Source organism: Triticum aestivum, chromosome 2D (assembly GCF_018294505.1).
Source record: "Triticum aestivum cultivar Chinese Spring chromosome 2D, IWGSC CS RefSeq v2.1, whole genome shotgun sequence".
In the NCBI taxonomy this organism is placed as follows: domain Eukaryota; kingdom Viridiplantae; phylum Streptophyta; class Magnoliopsida; order Poales; family Poaceae; genus Triticum; species Triticum aestivum.
The window spans coordinates 143,917,629-143,923,628 of NC_057799.1; positions in this window are offsets into that span (position 1 = coordinate 143,917,629).

Sequence of the window (6,000 nt, forward strand, 5' to 3'; positions counted from 1 at the left end):
ATCGGAAGCTTCCCAGAGTTTGAACCGTCGGATCGAGCTGAAATTTGGAGGAGTGGTAGATATGGGAATTCCGCAGCAGATGAACGGTTGGATCTTCCAAAGGACCTTCGAGCCGGGATCTGGAGACCACGCCCTAAACTCGTCCGGATTCCCGTCTAGATCTGACAGGGCTCCGGTATATCGTGGATTGCCGGAGATTCCTCCATCGGAACTCGGCGAAATTTTGCATGGTTGTTGTAGACTTATTTCCGCACAATTCCACCGAAGGAATCGTCAAAGCGATGCTCGAGGAGGTGGTGGCAGTGGATACAAGTTTGCTGTCCTGAAAAACAGCAAGGTCGCTCAAGGGCAATGTTGACGTTGAGCCCCCGAGTTCCAAGGATGATTCCTCCATGATCATGGTAGAGATCGGAGTTGATGTTTGATTAAGGCCTCGTCCGAACATGACGATCGGAGGCAGGGCACATTCCTTGGTCAAGACAAGGTGACCAGTCGAGGCGGCGACGAAGACGTCGACGTCGCAGTTGACCTGCAGGCGAGCCATTGATCCTTTTGCCGACCACACAGCGGAACTCTCAATGAAAGCACCATTGTCGGTGTAAAAACCGGCAGATCTCCGGTAGGGGGTCCCAAGCTGTGTGTCATGGATCGATGGGTAACAGGAGACAGGAGACACGATGTTTACCCAGGTTCGGGCCCTCTCTATCGAGGTAATACCCTACTTCCTGCTTGATTGATCTTGATGAATATAGGGTTACAAGAGTTGATCGACCTCGAGATCATATGTTGTGGTCTAAGACCTAAGGTTATGATGAGTAATGTTATAATCCTCTATCGACTAGCCTAGGCTCGGCTTATATAACATACCGGAGGCATAGGATAACAAGAGTCCTAGCCGAATACGTTGGTGGAGAGGAGTCCTTGTCTTGATCGCCAAGTCTTGTGGAATACTCCTTGTATGCGGCACAGGTTGTCCGAAGTGGCCCATGAGTGAACCGCCACGGGGGTCCTCGGCCCGATCCACCTAGTCGGGAGACGATGTGGTCAGTACCCCCTAGTCCAAGACATTGTCACCTAGTTTATGCGCTATTCCGTAAGGGGCTGATTTGGATCCAAAAGTTTAATGCATGGTTAGATTTATTCTTAATACTTTTCTCGTAGTTGCGGATGCTTGCGAGGGGGGTAATATAAGTAGGAGGTTTGCTCAAGTAAGAACAACACCTAAGAACCGGTCCACCCACATATCAAATCATCAAAGTAGCGAACACAAATCAAACCAACATGATGAAAGTGACTAGATGAAATTCCCGTGTACCCTCAAGAATGCTTTGCTTATCATAAGAGACCGTTTTGGCATGTCCTTTGCCTTAAAAGGATTGGGCTACCTTGCTGCACTTTCATTACCATTACCGTTACTTGCTCGTTACAAATTATCTTGCTATCAAACTACTCGTTACTTATAATTTCAGTGCTTGCAGAGAATACCTTGCTGAAAACTACTTGTCATTTCGTTCTGCTCCTCATTGGGTTCGACACTCTTACTTATTGAAAGGACTAAGATTGATCCCATATACTTGTGGGTCATCAAGGCTCTTTTTTGGCGCCGTTGTCGAGGAGTTAAGCGCTCTTGGTTAGTGGAAATTGGTAAGGAAAAATTATTACTACGTGCTGAAATTTATTGTCACTTGTTACTATGGAGAACAATCCTTTGAGGGGTTTGTTCGGGGTATCTTCACCTCGACTGGAACCACAATTAGTTACCCCTCAACCTACCGCACCTACTAAAAATACCGGTTATGAAATTCCTTCGGTATGACAGAACAACTGCTAGCTAATCCTTATGCAGGAGATGGAACCGAACATCATGGTATGCACTTGATACATGTGGATGAAATTTCTGGATTATTTAAGCTTGCAGGTTTACCCGGAGATGAAGCTAAGAAGAAGGTTTTCCCTTTATCTTTGAAGGGAAAAACATTGGCATGGTATAGGCTATGCGATGATATTGGATCTTGGAATTGGAATCGATTGAAATTGGAGTTTCACAAAAAAATTATCCTATGAATCTAGTTCATCGTGATCGGAATTACATATATAATTTTTGGCCTCATGAAGGAGAAAGTATCGCTCTAGCTTGGGGGAGGCTTAAGTCAATGTTATATTCATGCCCCAATCATGAGCTCTCAAGAGAAATTATCATTCAGAATTTTTATGCTCGGCTTTCTCGTGATGATCAATCCATGCTTGATACTTCTTGTACTGGTTCCTTTATGAAGAAGACTATTGAATTCAGGTGGGATCTTTTAGAAAGAATTAAATGCAACTCTGGAGATTGGAAACTCGACGAAGGTAAAGAGTCGGGTATTAAGCTTAAGTATGAGTTGTGTTAAATCTTTTATGAATATCGATGCTTTTCAAAAGTTTAGCACTAAATATGGACTTGACTCTGAGATAGTAGCTTCCTTTTGTGAATCTTTTGCTACTCATGTTGATCTCCCTAAGGAGAAGTTGTTTAAATACCATCCACCTATTAAAGAAGAAATTAAAATAGCTAAAGATGAAACTATTCTCTATAATGTTGATCCAGTTGTTCCTACTGCTTACATTGAAAAAACACCTTTCCCTGTTAGGATAAAGGAACATGCTAAAGTTTCAACTGTGGTCAATAAAAGTTATATTAGAACACCTAAGTCGGCTGAACAAATCAAGGTAGAACCTAGTGTTGCTTTGGTTAAATATCTCTTGGAAGAAAATATAGATGGGCATGTTATTTACTTCTGTGATGAAGCTGCTAGAATTGCCAAACCCGATAAAAAAGATAAACATAGACCTGTTGTTGGCATGCCTGTTGTCTCAGTCAAAATAGGAGATCACTGTTATCATGGCTTATGTGATTTAGGTGCTAGCGTGAGTGCTATTCCTTTTACCTTATATCAAGAAATTATGAATGATATAGCACCCGCTGAAATAGAAGACATAGATGTTACTATTAAACTTGCCAATAGAGACACCATCACACCACTTGGGATTGTTAGAGATGTTAAAGTCTTGCGTGGGAAAATAAAATATCCTACTGATTTTCTAGTTCTTGGTTCCCCACAAGATGACTTTTGTCCCATTATCTTTGGTAGACCTTTCATGAACACCGTTAATGCCCAAATAGATTGTAAGAAACAAACCATCGGTGTAAGTTTTGGTGATGAGTCTCATGAGTTTAATTTTTCTAAGTTTAGTAGAAAGCATAATAAGAAAGAATTGCCTAGTAAGGATGAAATAATTGGTCTTGCTTCTATTGCCGTGACTCCTACTGATCCACTAGAACAATATTTTCTAGACCATGAAATTGATATGCATATGCATGATAGAAATGAAATAGATAAATTTTTCTTTGAACAATGTCATCTGCTTAAACACAGTTTGCCTATTGAAACTCTAGGAGGTCCTCCTCCACCTAAAGGTGGTCCTGTGTTTGAATTAAAACAATTGCCAGACACTTTGATATGCTTATCTTGATGAGAAAAAGATATATCTTGTTATTATTAGTGCTAACCTTTCAGAACATGAAGAAGAAAGACTATTGAAGGTTCTGAAGAAGCACCGAGCTACTATTGGATATACTCTTGATGATCTAAAGGGCATTAGTCCCACTCTCTGTTAGCACAAAATTAATATGGAACCTGATGCTAAACCCGTTGTTGATCACCAATGACGTTTAAATCCCAAAATGAAAGAAGTGGTAAGAACTGAAATAGTAAAGCTTTTGGAAGCATGTATAATTTATCCTATAGCTGATAGTAGATGGGTAAGTCTTGTTCATTATGTCCCTAAGAAGGGAGGTATTACTATTGTTCCTAATGATAAGAATGAACTCATTCCGCAAAGAATTGTCACTGGCATAAAGCTACTAGAAAAGATCATTACCCTCTGCCTTTTATTGATCAAGTGCTAGAAAGATTGTCAAAGCACACACACTTTTGTTTCCTTGATGGATATTCTGGTTTTTCTCAAATACCTGTCTCACAATCAGATCAAGAGAAAACCACCTTTACTTGCCCTTTTGGAACTTATGCTTATAGACGTATGCCTTTTGGTTTATGCAATGCACCTGCTACCTTTCAAAGATGTATGACTGCTATATTCTCTGATTTATGTGAAAAGATTGTTGAGGTTTTCATGGATGATTTTTCCGTTTACGGAACTTCTTTTGATGATTGTTTAAGCAATCTTGACCGAGTTTTGCAGAGATGCGAGCAAACTAATCTTGTCTTAAATTGGGAGAAGTGCCACTTTATGGTCAATGAAGGTATTGTATTGGGACATCAAATTTCTGAACGAGGTATTGAGGTGGATAAAGCTAAAGTTGATGCAATTGAGAAAATGCCATGTCCTAAAGATATCAAATGTATTCGTTGTTTCCTTGGTCATGCTGGTTTCTATAGGAGGTTTATTAAAGACTTCTCTAAAATTTCTAGGCCTCTTACAAATCTTTTACAAAAGGATGTTCCATTTGTTTTTGATGATGATTGTGTGGAAGCCTTTGAAACACTTAAGAAAGCCTTAATTTCTGCACCTGTTGTTCAACCACCTGATTGGAACTTGCCTTTTGAAATTATGTGTGATGCTAGTGATTATGCTGTTGGTGCTGTTCTAGGACAAAGAGTTGATAAGAAATTAAATGTCATTCATTATGCTAGTAAAACTCTAGACAGTGCCCAACGCAATTATGCTACTACTGAAAAAGAATTCTTTGCAGTGGTGTTTGCTTGTGATAAATTCAGATCTTACATTGTTGATTCTAAAGTAATTGTTCACACCGATCATGCTACTATAAAATATCTTATGGAAAAGAAAGATGCTAAACCTAGACTCATTAGGTGGGTTCTTTTGCTACAAGAATTTGACTTACATATCACTGATAGAAAGGGAGCTGAGAACCCCGTGGCTGATAACTTGTCTAGGCTAGAAAATATTCTTGATGACCCATAACCTATTAATGATAGCTTTCCTGATGAGTAATTAGCTGCAATAAATGTTTCTCATAACACTCCTTGGTATGCTGACTATGCAAGTTACGTTATCACTAAATTTATACCACCTAGCTTCACATACCAACAAAAGAAAAAAAATTCTTTTATGATTTAAGACATTACTTTTGGGATGACCCACATTTAGAAACATTAAAACTGTGCATCCTCCGAGCCCTCTCAAGCCATCAAGGCTTCTGGCCATCAGATCTACGAGTTTTGGAATTTTAGGCCGTTGGATCGATTTGCAAAAACTCGTGAGTGTTTGCTGATAACCACAGATCACCATACGGGCTGGGCCGCTGCTCCCGTAACAAAATGGACGGTCTGCCATTATTTGGGCCTGCTGGGCCTTAGGTGCCGCACGTCGCTCGCATGTTGGCGAACGGTTTCGCGCGGGCCGACCAGGCGGTCGATGAAACATAAAATATATCAGAACACAGGTGCGCCTCAAAATAAAATCAGAACACAGGTTCCTCAGAAAAATAGAAAAAATCAAAACACAGCCTCCCGTCCTGTGTGTTCGGCAACGGCTCTTCGCAAGGGGAAAAAAAGGTTGTTCGTAGTCGTCGATCTCGTGGGCGGGCGAACTGATCTTTACGAGGCGAGCGACCTATGCCTGGCCGGGCGGGAGAGGCCATGTCTGGTTCTTCCGATGCGATGCCGTGGAGTAGTGACGGGACAGCGAAACGTCGCCTGGCGATTCAGTCATCGGCGATAGAAATCATCATTGATGCGGACCTTAATGCAATTGATTTACCCACTTGTCGGCGTCCGTTTCTACTAACTTAATGGCAATCGATGTGCCCAGGTCAGTTACCATTTGATCCCTGCTCTTACAATACCCCACTGGCATCCATATAGTCTCGACAATCCTCTTGTTCCTCCCCACCTCCTCCTTACTTCGGCAGGTTGATACCTCATCTTCTCTGTTTCTTTCTTCTTCTTCTTTTGCGAATATCATCTTCTCTGTTCT